This window comes from Rhyacophila brunnea, unplaced genomic scaffold, assembly GCF_057557595.1.
Source record: "Rhyacophila brunnea isolate RB1 unplaced genomic scaffold, BYU_Rbru_1.0 scaffold_11, whole genome shotgun sequence".
Classification (NCBI taxonomy): domain Eukaryota; kingdom Metazoa; phylum Arthropoda; class Insecta; order Trichoptera; family Rhyacophilidae; genus Rhyacophila; species Rhyacophila brunnea.
The window spans coordinates 7462862-7483769 of NW_028232763.1; the positions used below are offsets into that span (position 1 = coordinate 7462862).

The window sequence follows — 20908 nt, forward strand, 5'->3', positions numbered from 1 at the left end:
AGATGGGCTGGACACATAGCTCGAAGAAGAGACAATCGTTGGACAAATCTAGTCATCCAGTGGTATCCAAGAAGTACAAAACGTCCACAAGGTAGACCTAGAGGCCGCTGGATCGATGAAATGATAAAGTTCTGCGGAAGTACGTGGCAACGCAATGCACAGGACCGAGAGAAGTGGAAGCAACTTGAAAAGGCCTTCATCCAGCAGTGGATAGATTCAGGCTGATGATGATGACCATCGTGGGGATAAGAAGGTAAGTTTAGATGTGAGAATTCTCATAAATCCTTTTGCAATCAGTGTGTAAATAATTATTTTACAAGCCTAATTTATCGACAAATTATTCAGTCAGCAAGGTGAATAACTCGCTTGACATGTTAATAATATTTTTGAAGTTATACTTTTTTTGGCGCTTTTGGGAAATCAGATCAGAGTATATTTTTGGCGTGTGACATGCAACACATAATTTATTTTTTCACACGAAAAAAAACGCACTCGATTGGATTCGAACCACCGATTGTTTGGTTATCAGCCGAACGCACTACCTTTACGCCACAGTATGATACTGCAATTGTGACGATTAAACCGTATATTATTACAGTTTAGAATTGTTCCGTTGCCTAGGCAGCGAATTTATTATTGTCGACCATTTGCAATTCCTTACGTAAACAAACGATTAAACGTCAGATTGACATTTGGTACCTTAAAAATAAAAATAAAACAATGAGAAACCATTATATAATTTAGTAATATAAGTTAAAGTGAATAGAAATAAACAACGGCTCTCCAATAAGCTGTCCTTTTTTGTGAGTGTATAATTTAACAAAATATTTAATAGCTAGTCAAAAAATCTAGTTTATCACAAGTTTTGTTACGCCAAAGAAGTCTCCCAACGCGCGTACATAAGTACACACACCCATTTTTTTATTTACTTCTGTATTTAGATCCTAAAATGTTGCAAAAATTACAAGTCAATTGGAAACCCCAATGAAAAGGTATACAGAATATATTATGATTATAATGAATAATTCACAACATTTAAGAATGTAGCATTCATTTATTGTGGTGGTGGTTAGTAGCTAGTGGTTAAATATTCATATTCATATGAGCGTTTTCAACTTATATGTGTATGAATATTACACTATTAAGTTGATGTTAAATTAAAATATACTTATAATCCGCGCGTTAAAAATAAATAATTGGAAAAGCGCTATAACCACAGCATTATTTAAAATTTTAGAACATCAAAAATTTTTTTTTTATAAATTACCTATGTGATCAATGCTGATTCTCCGAAATAGTATTTCATTATGATTTCCTGTCATGTAGTCATGAACAGTATATTTTTTCATGCTTATTTTCTAAATCTACCTTAAATTATATTGTTTACCTTTTTATGACACTTGGGCCTTTAAATAGCCCGTGATTGGTACAGGTGCAGCTCCGTCAAACTGTGATAATAGATATTTAATAATGATAGACCTCCGGTGAGACATGATAATTAACAATAATAAAAAGTGACGTTCAAGGCCCTTTGTCGATGGTTTTATACTTTTGTACCGTACGCCGCCGGGTAAATTAATAGTAAAATGTATTCCAATAAAAGTATTAGGCGCACATAAGCTATCAAACTAAAATGTTGTATTAATAAAATAAATATTAACTAGTAATTGCCACCCTTTTGAGCATTTCATGTGTCCCTATGAATTGCGGGACCGAAATGTTCCGCGACTATTAGCGCTGGCATTCACTTGTGCCTTTGTGAGTGACATATGCTTAGCAGCGGTAATTGCGCTTGTCAGTACACAGTTTGCCAGCGTCTATCTGTATTTTCTGACAAAGTTTCTCAATCGTGAGTTATCAAAATGATATAATATTTAAGTAGTGTGTGCAACATACACAATTTATGTAGGTACGTGAAAAGCTCAATAATAACAGTTTCGAGAAAATGCAATTTTTAAATTTTCATCCCATATTTTATTGCATTTACATGGTACAGTAAATGCATTTTCGGCAGGATGTGTAGTAGGTTTACTGAATAATAGTAATACATATTTAATAATTACTTCAAATATATAATATTAGATGCATAATTTATTCTAACACTATAATAATACGCCAAGAGACCCAATGACAGTGGTGTGTATAAGTGCAATAATTTAAAACACCCAAGCTTTGAGAAAAATTACATAACCTCACCGGTGTTGAACCCGGAGCTTCTGGATGAAATAATAAGAACCAGCGATGGTTGAGTGGTAAAATATCCGCTTGATAAGTCGAGGATCTGTCGTAGCCATGATTTATTCTGTATCGGAACCGTTTCCTCGTATTAATCCTATCAGGCACCATTAGCGAGGTGTGCCAGACTAATCAATGCGCTCCCCAAAGATGTAGACATTTTCAGTGACGTGATATGTATTTTGTAGTCAAAATTTTATTTTTCTGTATAAAATTGTACCTTTTGTAATTGTTTTTTTATATACTCGTATTATAATTTCTTATTCTCTCTAGTGAGAGCTATATTATTTGTTATAATGTAAATCTAAATTTAGATTTGTTACCTATGTCCACAATGCTTTATTTTTTTAAATAAATAAATAAATTTCAGGTTTAAGTCCCAGCTGTGACAAAATTCAAATATTTTTTTCAAGGTATGTTCCAGAGCATGTACTTAATGGGTTGGACAAGTGGCTCCATTTATCGTAAGCACACAAAATCTATTAATACTAACCTCCATTCATTAGAGGACCATACGATCTTATTAGAATCGGATATGGTTAAAAAGATATTGTAACTTATATGATAAGTTTATCATTAATTTTTCTTTTAATATATTTTTGTATGGTATGCCGAAACCCACCATGGCCGCGTGGCTAAGGCGTTGGTCTATTGCGTTGTAGGTCTCGCGTTCAAATCCTGGGTCTGACAAGTACACATATTGTTTTTCAATTTGTGTATGAGTCAGAGTATGGACCTAACAGGTTGAGCAAGTGGCTGACATCCATTTCTCGTAAAAACAAAATCTGTCAATACAAACCTCCACTCTGTGGAGGACCATAATGATCCTAATAGGATCGGACATGGTCGAAAAAAAAAATGCCGATATAAATACTTTTTAGGCAGCGTTATTTTTTTTCTTTAATTAAAGGAAAACTTATTTTCATTTTTTTTAAATGTTGAGAACCTTTGAATTAGCGCAATTCTCGGTCGACATTTTTAAAGTACGGTCGTATTTATGAATGTGATGTTTTGTATGACGTTATGAAAGCTATGGACCAATTCGGGAATGTCAATTCGGCACAAGTTGTCATCACAATACTTCACGAATTGTATCTAAGTATGTACAAATGAGTGCACAAAAATGCTATAGAAATTATGATTTTTCAATATTGATTATAGGTACTGTGAACCCTAAATATAGTAATATGGTACATGAAAAGTAAAAAAACTAAAATATAATCAGTCGCCATTGAAGATTGTTGAGTACCTACTGTGTGAAGTTCAAAAATTAAAAATCACATCAAAAAAAGCATTTTAAGTCATTATGATAACTTGTATTTTCTCATTAAAAAAAATAAAGTTTAATTACCACATAAAGTTAAATGTATAATTAGAACCATAAAAGAGTATTCTTTTAAATAATTTCATCGTGTTAAAATTGATAATAATATCACTTGTACACGTGCATGGATTTACTGGCAGAAACATTGTATATTTTAATCTATCGTGACAATAACTGTTTACACTTAAAAGTGCAGAATTTTTCTCCGATTTCATTCTTCAAGAGTATGCGAGAGATGATGTTGTCATTTTATGGTACTATTTGACAAGTCGTAAAAATCGGCCGCGGTGTAATTCATTTTTTTGACGACAGGTTCGCCACTATAGTTTTACTGCGCAGGCGTAGATCGAAATAATCCTAAATGCCGCATGAAAATTCAGAAGCTTCCGAACTTTTTTGATTCATGCAAGCAATCTTGCAACTTGCATGACATTACGTGTTTACACGTGCATTTTCTTGTTGTGGCCGCGATAATACGTATTGTCGGCAGTAAATCTATACACGTTTAAACGGGGTATAAAGCCATATTTGCGTGGTTATGGCACTTTTTAAAATTATTATTTTGTCAACACACGCATTACAATATTTAAAATTTTCATTAAATTAAAAAGATTATAGTCAATTAATATATTTGGTAAATTATTTAATGGAGAAAAATATTCCGTATTTGCCTTGATACATTATGAAAAATGTATATATTATTAAGTATCTAAAGGTACCTACTACATTTATTTAAATGCCTACATTACTATTTAAATTTATTTTATAAATATTTTTAGTTTGTTAAATGAATAAAAAATATACATTTATATTCATTTTACAGCTGATATGCAATAGCCAGCATGGCAAACTTAGCGTTTTTTTCTGCTAAATCAACCCATTTTTAATATGCACTTAGCTTGAAAAAAACGCATTTAGCATTTTTTTAACATCACAGAGAGCTTCAAATTTGTATGAAAACGCTAGACTGTTCCACAGTATTTTAGTACTTTTTTTATTTTAATAATAAGATAAATTTAACAATCTATATTGAAGACGTATTTTTATTTTATTTTTAGTTATCTATTTTATTATTTATTACAATATATAATTTTCCGTCAATATTTGTTTTATGTTTGTTTGCATTGAAAAACAACATGTATTTTATTTGACATTAGGCATTATTATAAAGAAGAAAAGCAATAAAAACGATTAATCATGAAAATATATAAAAATAACATAATCTAAACATAGAAAAGCAGTGAAAATACAATTATACATATATAAGTTCAAAGAAGTACACCATGCTAAGGAGACACCGACCCTATTTTAAGAATTTATAGAAGAGCGTCCACTTTAACTCACTCTCACGCAGGTGGAATATATCAACACCCAAAGTTATAAGATATAAGAACATAGTTATCGCTCTCTCAATTGGCATTTCCAGTGGCAGGTTGGTTCTGCACCTTGCACCTGCATAACATAGATAATTGTTATGGTGATTAGTTTTTATTGTGAGCGGATTTATATGCAACAAAAAACATAATTATATGCATGCACGTATGCACTTAAAATCATTAAAATATGCACTAAAACCGAAGAAATATGTACTTAAAAATGTAAATACCCACTTTACGCAATATTACTGACAAAAATCGAATAACTAGTTAATAATTTTTCAACATGAAACCATAGCATAACAAAAAAACACAAACAATGAATATAAAGTTAATCAATTACAATTTTCAAAATAGTTTTTTCACAAGTACAAATAATAGAATAATAAATGCAATGTAAACCAAACAACTTAAAAAACAAAAACGACACACTTAAATATTCCTAAATAGTATTTTCTGTTTTTTTCCCCAAAAAAAAATTACTATATTTTTTAATAATAATAACATGCTCTTGAATTAAATTTTTCCGCATATATATCTGTCAGTATTTTGTTTATATGCGGAAAACGACCTCTCAACGTCCACAGAGGTGATTGGGCAAACTTTAAATAAAAGTGCCTGGGTTGACTTCACTTTTTCTGATAAATCCACAGTTCGGAGATAGCATTAAAATGCAAGGGCATCTAAACTATCTACCTTCCTAACTTAGATATATATTGATAAAATAATTAAAAAAAACTAAAATTGTAAATTGAAAAGCTCTAAAATATGCATTTATTATGAAATATGCAATAATGTCTCGAGTATTCTCTAACATCTCAAATATGCATTTATATGCACAATACAATTTTATTTTTGGATCTTTCAAAACAGATTTATGTGCAACTCTCATAGTTAACAAAACATGCACTAGCATATAAATCCGGGCCCTAGTTATTATTAAAAGTCAAAATTACATTATACATTACACCACATATTATAGAACAGTTATAACAATATTGTTGTAGTACCTAATTATAAATCTGCCTACTGAATTTATTTCCTATATTAATGGATAAAGAATATAATATTTAGTCTAAATATTTTTGTTCATTTAATATAACAAAAGATTCCTTACAATAGAGTTTCACGTGAAAAATATTTATATGGGAAAATTATATTGACTGTTATATAGAAATGTAAATCACAAAAGAAATATTGTTTATAAAAGTCGTTGACCTCATAGTACTGATAATACATAAAAACACACACGCTGTCTTTTCGTTGTTCGGATAAAAATATTCAGAGGTATCAAGGAAAGTCAGAACGGCCAAAAAAAGAGTAATAAATATTCCTTCATGTATTCAGTGACATCGTATTAGCTGGCATAGCCAAATGGCTCCATATCAATTCGGGGGCAAATGATGCATGCTCAAAATTGACGAACTGAGATTTTGCCCGCTTGGAACGTTTTGCCCGGATAAAAATAAAGCGGCAAAACTTGGGTGTATTAAGTGTCGCGCAGAACCAGAGCGGAAAACAAAAAAGTATACATAATTTGAAAACACCTAGATATAAAATTATATACTAGAAAATCTGGGGTGTTTTTAAAATTATACATATTGAGTAAGAAAGAGCATCATTGTTAAGGCTATATATACCTCAGTTGAGGCATGGTCTAAAAAGATCGTGGCTAGGCGATGCGCGGATTGTGCAAATGACGCGTGCCAAACGAAATATAATTTGTCAGAAAAACCCAACATGCGTCCATTTAATGTTATATTTATTGTTATATTACAAATAATAATAGTATATTCATTGACTTGTTTTCTTTTTTAAGTAGGTACATACGTAAAGTTTTTTAGTCATCTTTACACGATTTAAGAATATTTTCATCCAACGCCATGACAAAACAAATCGACGTGCGGACACCTCTACTGTCTGTCTCCGATTGGCGACTAGTGAGTAAATTTCGTCGCACCTACTGTTGAAAATTATTTGCCGTTTCCCTGAAGTACGCTCTTAAGCGCTTCAAAAAGACGTATCAATAATAAATACTAATTGGTGAATTTTGTAAATAAAGTGTCTTTACATTTAATTATCGTATGATTAATTATTAATTATTGAACATATATTATTATTATTGAAATTGTTTTATACTTTATATTGGGTAACATACTTACCTACATAAGATTTAAAAATATAAGAATTTTTGGTACTGTTCGGTTATACGGAATACAGCGGAAAACGCATTTTGAAAATAGCCGATAAACTGGATTATTTGTTACGTTAACCTAACCTAACCTAACCCAACCTAACCTAAACTAACCCAAACTAACAAATAATCCAGTAATAACCAAACAGTACCGAATTTTTATTTTAGAAAACACGTTCATAATTTAAAAGAAACTTCAAAAACACATAGTTATGAGAGAAAAAATAATAGAATATAAGATGGACCAGACAGGACTTGAACTCACAACTTTCATAGTAATATATTTTAATCTGATCAACGCAAATTTTTTTTTTTCATTCTCAAGAGAATCTTAAGAATGACGTCTCCAACGAGCCTGATGCACCGAGGAAAGAAAAATGAAGAACAGGCGGTGACAGACCAATAGTCTAATACAATTAAAAAACAACCTTACATGTCTAAAATATTATACTTATCACATTTTTAGATTTGTACGTTTTAAAGTAAGTCATGATTCATTAATTTGAATTACATTTTGATCGTATTTTTGATTTTTCGTCTCACAGTTATTGAACTATCGGCCTATATATTATTATGACTCATGCGAGTTTGAAAATGATGACAATATAATAAAGTAATTCTATTTCACAACGTTTTTATTAGCTCAAATTCTTGTTTGTCCGGTGGTTGTTTCTTCAGTACAAATCTTGCAATCGATTTTTAACTAACTTCCCGGCTAGCTAGACATTTAAAACTTTTAGAATATATCAGAACAAGATGACAATGCATTTTTCCCTTATTTAAGTAGAATTGAATTCATTTTCAGTTATTTTTTTTTTTGTATGGAAAGTCATTTCAGAAAAATACGTAAAAAGTAAAAGACTATTATTGGTTGCTAAGGGGGTGGTCCTACCAACTAAATTATTAATATATACGTGCGTTACTATGGAAAAAAAGTATTCTATATTTGTCTGTTTGTTTGTTTTTTATTTACTTCATATAAAGTACAAATTTGAGCATATTGAGCATAATAATTTAACAGAAAATTAAAAATATGTTGTATATAAAAAGTTCTTTTATCTTGTATTTTTTTAATTTTCTTGAAGCTATCGATACCTTTACTAGTAAATATATGATAGTTACTCAATGGATAAGGGTGCAAAAAGCTTTAGGAAGATTTTCACTATTATAATTAGGGAAGTAACCTAATAGTAACTCTAATGCTGATCTGCGCTTCAATTGGAATGTTTGATCCTACGTACACCGGTTTTATCGAAAATTGTCATGTCACATTTGTGTAACTGATTCCAAAATTTATTGGGCAATCATTCGTGATTTATTCTTTGGATTTGGTTGTGCATAAAATTCGTCCCGTAATGCCTGTTTGAGGATTATGTTTTGTGTAATTTTCACCAGAATTATCAATGGGAATGTTATTATTTATTTGTTGAAAGTATTATCTTTTTTGCGTATTGTTATATTTATGGAATGAAGTGATTTTAAATTATATTTTTTATATAATAATCAACAATATACTCAATTCCTTAAATGCACTGTAGGTATTTTATATAAAAAAATGAGAAACCTTTTATGTAGTAATATTATGTAGTTTTAAATACTAATACAATTATTAGAGAAGCCTCAAAATATTATACATAATAATAAGTTCTTAAATCTTGGGTACCTATTTTGAGAAATAAAAAAATGATTACAAAAAAACATTATCAACAAAGTTGGTATAGGTATCAATAATTAAGAGTTATCAACGGATTATATGTATGGTCGAAAAAAATCAAGGTCATCCGATATAAATAGAAAATGCGCATAAAGCATAAAGAAATTATCATTTTGTCTGATTTTAGAGGACATGCAAAACTTTCAAATTGCAATTGTTCCATAATATGATTTCGAGACTTTTGGCAGTAGCCCCCATGAGGATTGTATTATCTAAATAAATTGGTTGTAAATTGTATTTTATTGACATCATCAAAAATAGTAAAGTTCTATAATTTCAAAATACAGTACTTTCAAAATGATTGTTATTTAAGGGGGGACATGCTCGTCGAAGGTTAAAATTGAGTTTTTATTGTATTTTCAAACCATGATCCTGGACACTCCTTAAACGTTGTAGATAATCTATTTATATAATTTTGAAGCCTTATTATCCTTTATAGTTATTTTAAACATTTTATGACTGCATAAAGTATTTTTGTTACATAAAATAGTATTCTTTTAAACCTCTCGCTCTAATGTTTTAGAATATAGTCATATTTCGGTACATAACTGTGCAGTGGTGTTAAGATTTTTTACTTTTATTAATTTTTAAACGCATTTATAAAACCATTAGCATAATTTATTACGAGATAATTTTTGTAAAATATTCACGATAACAAATTATATTGATAATCTCTGTGATCCCAAATTTGACAAGAATTAGGCATTTTATTATTCAAAAAATCGGCAAAATTAACACATTTGAAGATGATTTTAAAGGTATTTATTATAAGCTATGTCCATGACCATTCAAGTGTGATAAACATCTTATGAATAATGATTGCTTTATAATAATTATTGACCTAAGAATAAGGTAGTGTTTTTTTGAAATACGCTATTTCTTTTGTCATTCCCCAGTAGTTAAGCTACAACATACGGCCGTAGCCATAAATTGACAAACTATAATTAAAGTAGGGAGTAAAATGATATTAACGCGCGTGTTTGAACATGTACCGTTTAAAAAAAAATAAAAAATAAATCGGTTAGGTACATGTTCAAACACGCGCGTTAATATCATTTTACTCCCTACTTCAATTATAGTTTGTCAATTTATGGCTACGGCCGTATGTTGTAGCTTAACCACTGGGGAATGACAAAAGAAATGGCGTATTTCAAAAAAACACTACCTTATTCTTAGGTCAATAATTATTATAAAGAAATCATTATTCATAAGATGTTTATCACACTTGAATGGTCAAGGACATAGCCTATAATAAATACCTTTAGAATCATCTTCAAATGTGTTAATCTTGCCGATTTTTTGAATAATAAAATGCCTAATTCTTGTCAAATTTGGGATCACAGAGATTATCAATATAATTTTTTATCGTGAATATTTTACAAAAATTATCTCGTAATAAATTATGCTAATGGTTTTATAAATGCGTTTAAAAATTAATAAAAGTAAAAAATCTTAACACCACTGCACAGTTATGTACCGAAATATGACTATATTCTAAAACATTAGAGCGAGAGGTTTAAAAGAATACTATTTTATGTAACAAAAATACTTTATGCAGTCATCAAATGTTTAAAATAACTATAAAAGATAATAAGGCTTCAAAATTATATAAATAGATTATCTACAACGTTTAAGGAGTGTCCAGGATCATGGTTTGAAAATACAATAAAAACTCAATTTTGACCTTCGACGAGCATGTCCCCCCTTATGTTTTGTATCTGATAACGTGATTACAGAGCAAAAAATCATCTATCGTGTCCCAAAAGTGAGTAAGCAAGAGTTGTCCATGACAAAATTACAACCTTTTTATAAGGATAGTTACTGGAAAATATATCGTCTCTGTTCTGGCAGAATACACTAACTGGAGTATACTAGTTTTGAGTAATTTGACTTTGAAGTTGTTAAAATGTTTGAAATGGTTTATCATGTGGGTTTATTAAGTAATCGTAAAAAGGATGACTTTAAAATAAAAACTGTTTATTTATTAAGAAGGTTTTTAGACTGTAAAGTGTGAAATATGGAACATTTTGCTATAACTAACTCAATATGTCATTTTTTTGCCAGAACAGTGACGATATGTTGACATTAATAGAATATTATTAAACGCTTTTTTGTATAGTTGCAAACTGTCACATATGCATTTTTGGCTAAAAAATCTTGATGTGATTAGGAGATGAATAAGTAGGTAGGTCTATTTATAAAAAAATAGTCTTCGGGCATGCAGTTATTGCGTTGCGTTATAATACATCGTAAATTATTAATTTTAACGAGAATGTGCATGTATTATAGTAGGTATAACAATAATTACTGGCTTAATATTGTAGTAAGTATTGCAACATAACTATGGGATATAAGAAGATTTTAGAGTTTTCTTTTATCTCAAGGATAGCTGGTATCTGAATTTTTTTTGTATTGTCACTAACCACCTGTATCTCGTTCGCATCCCACAATGCAATGCGCGCTACTTTGGTTTTTCCACGCATGCGCGCGCTGACACGGCCGGCACTATATGGAAAAGCGAGAGGAAAACACTGTCCATTTGCACCCTTCCTCAGCCACCCCTCATTTTCCCCTCGCCCGCAGCGCTCGGCCAATCGATTAGCAAGGAAGCTGCCGGCTTAAATACGAACCCTTTTGTGGGAGCGCGTCAGTTCCGTCGCGACTGGCGAGCGGTGAGGTGCGTCCTGGCAGAAGGACGCCGCGTGCTTATATTCGCGTCGTGATTCGAATTTTTGAAAAAAAAAACTTGTGTCTTCCGGGTGGGAAATTTCTTCAACGGTGGCACTCCATTGGTAGCAACGAGTAAAGGGATTTGGAAAGTTTTCCAAACTAAATCGGATTGACTGGAAATGTAAGTTTGTTTTATCCCATTTCGGAGTTTAGAGTGTTTTTTTTTTGCTCCGTAAGGATCATATTAACATAAAAAGAGGCTGGATGTTTTTCCATGTATTTTAAAATATGTTTTCAAATAACTTCAGCAATTGAACAGATTTTCTTATACGATCGTATAACCTACTTCCGTGTCATTTGCATATTATTATTCACGAAAAGAAAAACAATAAATTTCAATTTCGCATATTTCCAAATATTCTCTTCCGAGAAGACATATTTCCAATACTTTATGTGTCAACGATTTTTTTTTATGAAAAAATATTCTTTGGATTTTAACATAATATAGTATTATAAATTATATTTGATTGGTTGACAAAAATAATTTTTTAATTTTTGAATAATAGTTTGAATATATTATTTAATCATTTAATTGGTATATACTTAGGAATAATCTGAGAATATTAATAAAAAATCCTTATTAACTGATAGATTACTCACATTGTCATATTATAATCTCTGCATAAAATATGTTAATATTACTGTATAGGTATTTTATGATTATTATTTTAAGCCACATACGCCAAAGCCTTACTGTAGTATCGCATAATATACAAAGAGCAGCTAATTGAAAAATCTGAAAAAAAAAATATTTTTTTGAAAAGTAAAAATGAAATATATTTACGTATTATTAGGTAATTATAATTATATACCTTTTCACCGGAAGATATGTTTTAATAGTAATTTTATATTGACAGTTGTGGTACAATATAATTATTGATAAAAATATTATGCAACAATTTGAGTTTTACCAAAATACATGTGTAATCAAGTGACCCGATCACCGAAAATATCACTCATGTAGACAAAACAGGTTTAATAATAAAATATTACACCCCCGGTGTCATGCGAACTAAAAATACAATAAATAATATCGTCCACGTACCCCTGTAATGAAAAATACCCCGCTGACGTTATTAAATTTCCAACGCCCGGTTTGATGATAATATTTCTGCCTTATCCGATACCGGGGATGACGTTTAGCTATTAATACGAGGGGCCGTTGATTTTCGATTTCACCCCCTGCAGAGCTGTTAAATCGCTGGCGGGCATTTCCGCAACAAGTAAGACGTATTATTAAACTGACTGTATAACCCGGAAAAAAGTGTTGCTACCCTTCCAAGAGATGTGCGGAATTTATAAGCAGTTTACACGTTTTTTTAATACAATTAAAGGTAAAAATTTACCTCAGATTATGAGTTAAAAACGAGTCAATATTTTTTCATCTCTTATCTTACGATTTATTTAGATAGTTGTAAATAATTACGTTGCATCAACTGTCAGTTATACTTTATACGAAAACAATATAATAATATTACATCACATAATTATTCAATAACGCTATCAAGATTGATTGAGACTATTTTAATTAAAATTGTAATAAGTAAAGAATTCTTTGTCGTAATAAAATTGATGAAACCGATTCTGATAATTAGTAAGTTACATAGGAGACGTACGTATTATATTATTTTGTTTTCGGTTATCTATATTGATTGTTGTTAAAGTTGGATATTATTTAATACTTTATAATATTTATAAAAAAGAGATACACATGAATGATTTATTATTACAATAAGTACGTGTTGCATTCACATAATATTAAGGTTTATTGGTTTAATATTATTATATATGCCATTTTTACATTTTGTATATAGAGAAAATTTAAAGGTTTAAAATCATCTAACACTTACTACGTATTGACACAAAACTATATATTGTATAATCAAGACATTTAACAGTCATATTTTTTAGTAAATAAAATGATAAGTACATATTTATATATAGTTATTTATACATAAATTTAATTAACATAAATTTCATGTTATAATACCGATCCAAAAATAACAACTCAAATTGACTAACAAAATAAAAGTAACTCTCATGATAATAATTTTAACCTTTTTTTTATGAGATTAAAATAGCTAAAAATACGATAATTAGAGTTAAAATTAATAACATGACATAGTATGCCTAATCGTTAGTATTAAATATTTTAACTAATATTTAAGGCTTATATTTATAAAAATCAATTTGTCCTCATATTGGTAAAATATAACGAAATATAGGTAGATATTACATGTATAATTTTTCATAATATTCAAAAACTTCGTAAATTTGCTAAAAGTACACAAAAAATGTTGACTTACCAATTTACTAATTAAAATCATGTACAATTTATTGCAATAAAATAGTTTATTGGCGATTTAAAATGTACATATTGTTGTTATTTAAAAATACAATACTAACATTAAAACCAACACTTTTGATTACTAAAATGACAACTATAATGACACATTGTGGTTATTGAAAATAAATGTTTTATTTTTCTAATGACATGTTCCGAAAAAACTATATTATACATTATTTTTACAACGTTTTTATTATGTCGTATTCTTATTTGTCCAGTGGTTGTTTATCCAGTATAAATCTTGCGAACGATTTTTAACTAACTTTTCGACTAGTTAGATATTTGAAACATTTAGAATTTATATCAGAACACGATGCTAATGCATTTTTTTTTTAAAATACTTTTAGCTATCTTTAAGTAGAATTGAATTCATTTTCAGTTGATTCTGTTTGTATGAAAAGTTATTTCGGAAGAAATCCGTAATCCAATCCACTATTACTGGTCTGGGGTCCAAGCAACTAAATTATTAATATATAGGTCCGTTACTATGGAAATATTATTTCTATCAAGTACACATTTTTTTGATCGTTTAAGCTAGTCAAGTCAAGTCAAGTTTATATGATTCAACAGAAAATATAAAAAGTTCTTTTTATCTTGTAATTATTATTACTTAAAATAGGTAGAATATTTTCATTTCAAAGATGCCGTACTCAAACTTAAGTTATATTATGAATAAGCAGATAGGTAGGCAGCCAATTTTTACAACAAAAAAAAAATAGAAATATTTTGATATTTTCATTTGGTTGTGAAATAAAAAGATTGTAAAAATAAAGTTTCAGTTGTGAATTTTTTACGAGACGCAAGTCAGAACATATAAACTTGAACGAATCATATGGGATTCCCTGGCTCTACTGTCAGAATTTTTATTTATTTCGTAGTGCTCAAAAATGTTGAATTTGTGATGAGGCGGTTTCGCAAGGCTGAGGAACAGTGATGTGTTTTATAATGCCATTTGTCAGTTTGTCACGCGAGTGTTTCTTGAGCTGTCAGAAAAGTTAGGTGAAGCGTGTCACGGTATGGCATTCCGGGAAAAATATTAATGACAATAAATGAACGATATCGAAGAATCTGATTTAATTTGATTATCAAAACGGCTTTCTGGGAAGTTCCTGAATAAGTAAGCTTGAAATGACGTTTAATATTATAGAAAAAAAATGGATACATATTGAAATCCAAAGAAAAATATTTATTACAATGAAATATATTATTATTAAGAGACTATTTTATGATACCTTTTATATTGGATTAATTATAAGATAAGATGGGTAAATGTGCCACAGAGGTGGACATGAGATTTTACAACTTTCTTTTTAGACCAAACCAAACCTAACCTAACCTAATCTAACCTACCCAACCTAGTGTTACCTCATATAATCTTAGTTGGTGATAATGGTGTATCAAAATGTATGTAAATTTAAAATTTTCAATTAACGATTATTGGATCGAAAAGCCAATGCGCCGACAGAAAAAGGTATTTATTATAATTGTCTACATGGAATAAACTGTTTTCGTAAAAAAAAATATGAAAGCTCGTGTCCACGTCTGTGGCACAATTACCATAAGAAATTTTAAAGTATCAAACATAATCATTAAAAGCAGTTTAAAAGCATTATAATATGCGCTAATTCTTCATTGTGTATTTAATTGATATAAATTGTTTTTCCCATTCCAATTAATATTTTTTCAAAGCCTGGACGTTTGTGATTATTTCTCTCTATTACTTAAATACTCTTCTGTTAATCTGACTCATGACTATGTATTGTAGTGATAAAAAGAATATATATATTATTTATATTATATTATTATATAAATTAAAAATAAGTGTATGTAAATTACGAAGGTAGATTATTCAAATGAGTGGTGGTGAAATGACCAAATAATTACTAATTTGAATTGATTTGAATCACTTCAGTAAGGTGAAATTGGAAAATAGTGCGTACTTAAAATTATTTTTAAGCAAAGTTTATTTTTAAAAAGTGTCGTACATTGGAGCTTTTTTTTTTAACTAACATAGTTTCAACATCGTACGATAATTATTATAAGCCCGACTCAATCTACTGATATATGCTATTCGTAATTTTCAACTATTTTTGATTATTAGTCTCTCACTGTCATGACTAGGGAATCCAATCCCGGGATCCCGAATCCCGGGATCCCGGGATCCCGAGCTATTTTCGATACCTATGAATCCCGGGATTGATAAACATAATCCCGGGATTTCGGGATTGATTTTTTTATCAATTTTTATGGAAAATATAACAAAAAAAAATACTTTTAATACAAAATAACTACATTAGAAATAAACTGAGTTTGAATGAAGTTTGATGTGTAGGTTGCCGATTCATTTTATTTTTTCACATAGATTATTAAAAATGAGAGAGATTGGTAAAAAAACAATGCTTCGCACTTTTAAGAAAGTAATTCCACCATGATATCATACGTTTTACGGCAGTTTCATATTTGGCTGACTAATTAGATTTATGAAGCGGAAAGGCCATAAGTACGCCATGATTATTTGCTTTACTATTTTAAATCTCGCTGATCTATTCATTATGTCTTTACTATCAGAAATAGCAATCTCATATTAAATTCACATTATTATTTATATAACAATATTATTTACTCCATTAAACTTGTGTATTTCCAAGATTTAACGTATACAATATTAACAATAAATGTCTTAAATAGTATAAATTATACTAGATTTATTTTTGACCGATTTTTTCAATGTTATTTGTAAATATAAAAATTTTATATTAACAATGCAAAAAAATCCCAATCCCGGGACCAGTCCCGGGATCCCGGGATTGTCAAATTGTAATCCCGAAATCCCGGGATCAGAATTTTGGCTCGGGATTGGATTCCCTAGTCATGACGTATTTCCGGTGAACTTGAGCTTTTTGAGCCAGTAGGAAGTACTATTGTTATTTATAACTTTTTTATATACGTATGATTAAATTTGACCAGCGATTATTAATTTGCCGAGTAATAAACCGGCACTAAATAATGACACAGTGAGTGTAAAACCAAGGCATCTGCAAATTTGTCAATTTCGAGATTTAATGCAAAATAATTGCAAAAGTCGTGAACTTGATAATGTAAAACTGAAATTACTGAAAAAAACATGCAATATAATGTAGATATAAACCAAATATTATGTTTTTTTTTAGAAACTCTATTTTTCCTAACAAAACGAAGACTTCAAACCTTAGTATTTCCAAAATATGTCTTTTGCAGATGCCTTGGTTTTACACTCACGGTGCGTATGAATGCGCATTAATCACACATTTTTCAGTACTATTATAGAAATCCATGAAAAAAAATGATAATAGTAATATATTACATAATATCCGATAGTCGGAACAATGTTTCTTTTATTAAAAGGTAAACGAAAGTAATATTTTATATTTCTTACAAAAGTTTTTGAAATAATATTTTCAACTATAGTAAATTTAAATTCTAATGAATGTACATTCAAATTCTATCAAGTATGTACCATCGGTCGATAGTATTAATATTATTGTAGTGAATTATTATCAATGTGTGATGTGTTAATAAATTGAAAACACTAATCATCATATTTAAAAACGTATAACAAATAACTAAGTCCGTCACGTACCTATACAAATATTTATTTATATATTAAAAAATGGCATACACATAACTGAAAATATCACATTATTTTGTTCTGATAAAAGTAATAAGTAGGTATATTAATATATGAATAGATGTTATTATAAAAGATGACATACATCTGATTTCAATATAGGTTTGATACACGAAGGAGTTGGATTTAATTATTAATGAACTTTAAGTACCAAAAATAAGATAAAAAGTGTACAATTAAAGAACAGTAATAATATTCAAAAAATGTTGAAAAAACCACAGTTATTATTCTCATACAATGGCACATAATTATTATAATTATAATTTATATTATGATTATAATATTATTATAGTATTTATGATCTTGGTTGGGATTTGGATTGATGTAGATAAATAAGAAAGGATTCTTATAATATTTTATCAAATAAGATACATAGCTTTTCCATGGAAATATTTATTATGATTTAGATATTTGAAATACTAAAAAGTTGTTCTTTTTCACAGTTAGAAATAACTATCCAACAACTCAACATTAATTCATATAAGGTAATAAAAGGTAAAAATAACCTCGAATGAGAGTGATCGCTTAAATATAAATTACAGTTCACATTTTCTCTAATATACAGTTCTTATGTTAATAGTTGAGCTTTGAAAAATGATTTTTAATTAATCGAAATAAATTCATATTTGACTCTATTACGAACAGGAGGTAGATAATATTATATCGTAAGGTTTCTGCTAAAAGTTGGTAAATCTTGAATCCATGATATGTAGTAATTGTAATTTGTATGTTTAACATGCCCTATAAAATCAGGCATATTGCTTATTTCTTTGTACTTCATGTATATATGTTCTATATATCAGATGACCTTTATTTTTTATGGAATGTTTAAATATAAGTAGATAATGTATAATCCGTTTTAACCTATAAATATCTCATTTATTGACTTACTAACGGAAAAAACCCTACAATGTTTTTATTTTACAATCAATGATTATACTTTGGTTAATCTGGTAATATTTAATTTAATATTAGTGTTTTTGTTTAGTGTTATTATTTACAAATAATAACATGATAAATTATTTAAAAGTTAAATACGTTAATACGTCTTCTAAAATACTTAATATTTTAATACTATTTATGAAATATATCTAGTAGATAATATGAATGTTAAAACAGATCTAATCTTGTTTTATAACATTTATGTAGAGATGAATTAGTTTAGACATTCTTCATATTGAGATAAAGGTGCGATAACCAAAAATAGCTATTGTATAAAAAATTTATTTAAAGAATTTAATATCACGTTAATTCTTCAAAGTAAATTAACTATAGCTAGAGTTTACACCTCCGAAATTATGGCTGCGACTTTGAGATCCTTATCTGGCATAGATTTCATCTTGGTTTTTTAAATTATGTTTTGCCAAAGCATAACCATATTGAATTGCGAAATATATTGGTAAAATAGGTATATTTACAATATAAAATCCAAAAGCACAACAAATATAAACTGAAATTTATTTTTTTATATCTGTTCTGAGTAGGTAACATTAGTATTGTTAATCTAAAGCTTCCATATATTATAGAAACGGTCAAAAATCTTAAAATATGCAAAGGCATTTTCGGTTAAAACTCACATCTCACGGTCGTGACTATGAATCATTTCACGGTTTAGTGATCAAAGTGTATTTGTTGGCACTTGACGCGGCGATGATTCCGTAATGAATATCAAAGGCCGAAGCAACCCTCTGGAACCGGTTGACGCAAGTGGAGGCACTACGGCCGTCAAAAGGCTCTACTCTAGTCTCGTCTTGTTCACTGAATCGGTGCCGAGGACTGAAAAGTTTGAAAAAAAGCGCAAAATCATGAAAATTATGACTGAGTGACTTGGTGATGTTGAACGCATTAATTAAATATATTACTTTGTTAAACAATTATAACGTGTATGTAGTATGTTACTTACAGTAGGTTGATACTTCGAGCAGTGACCTTAGCGTACTATAGTGTAAATATTATCTACTAATTCCATACAGGTTTAATATATCTTTTTAAATACACTACGAATTATGGACATGTGGGTATTTAAATAGTATTTTAAAATAGTAAATATTATAACTAATGCTTAACGATATTAATTAAAGTAATTTTATTTACTTACTGAACTATGTTATATAACGTGTCCACGATGGCCGACGGCTAACTCATCGGCTTATAATGTCATGGGTCCCATGTTTGAATCCTGGGTCTGCAAATACACATTATTTTTTAATTCGTGTTTGAAATCAGAGTACCTATTGACCAATATATTGAGTTAGTGGCTAATATCCATTTCTCGTTAAAACAAAAATGTGTTAATATAAACCTCCACCCTGTGAAGGCCCATACGATCTTCTTAAATTGTCTTTATATATAATAAATAAAGAAAGCTAAAATAGTATTTCAATTCATAGTGCACTGTATTTGTAAAATAAGCCGAGTGTTTTTTAGAATTGTTAAATTCCACTCAATAGTTTGATTGTTAAGTTTTTTCTCGTTACTGAACAATTTGCCCAAATGGAGTTAGTTAGCCGGTTTGCATTATCAGTTGTTCATTGGCAGTTGTCATCGTAAAAAATTTTTTTTTTGATGACGTTTTAATATTACATACGATTCATAAACATAATAGAATAAAAGACGTGGTTGAGCCAGGTTAAAAGATACCTCATCACTCTCAGCATAATATGAGGCAACGTAATCCATTTTCCTCATTGCATCTTAAGTTATACCACGGCACACCCAGTATCTGCTATAAACATCTGTTCTCAAAGCTCAGTATACTGTTGCTCTGAGCATTTGTCAGGTACTGCCAGAATGTAAGCGTAGAATTAATAGGTGGCATTTGATTATAACCAAATACAGTCGTGACACCTAGATATCGCTAGCATCCTCGCATAACATATCCCGTGACGTGCATCCCTAGGTAGAGAATATGGATATTTTGCCTTACGCTAATCAAGGGAACACCTGTATTGGGACAGGTGCTTTTGCCCAAAACATTGGGTTACTTCGCCTTGATTTTCCAACCGACGCGAAGAACCTGTCGATTCTTTCTTAAATACCCTCGATTGAGTTAACAAAGCCGAATAGGATAGTGACATTGTTGTATTGCAGGTAACACTGCTTCACTGTAAAGGTAACAGCTTTGCTACAGTCAGGTGCTATTAAGCTACCTTTTTCTGACTCTGATCGTGATTGTAAACCATTCCATATCAGTGTCAATCATTCCGATACATCATGCATTATTCTCATGTAGGGATTTGATTATGACAACGATCTTGGGAGAGATCATGTATGCTTTCAATATCCTTCAGCGAAGGGCAGTGTGGATTGTCAAAGCCTTGT

The 20908-nt window shown here is 29.6% G+C and overlaps 1 protein-coding gene across 1 annotated transcript in view; it reads left to right on the forward strand.

Annotated features, from left to right (window-relative positions):
* The first annotated feature begins 11483 nt into the window (after window positions 1–11483).
* LOC147078328 (protein O-mannosyl-transferase Tmtc2-like) overlaps window positions 11484–20908 on the forward strand; it is a 556500-nt gene continuing 547075 nt past the window's right edge. The window contains exon 1 of the mRNA XM_085958718.1: window positions 11484–11694. The gene's annotated coding sequence lies outside the window, so the exon portion shown is untranslated. The remainder of the gene's footprint in view (window positions 11695–20908) is intronic.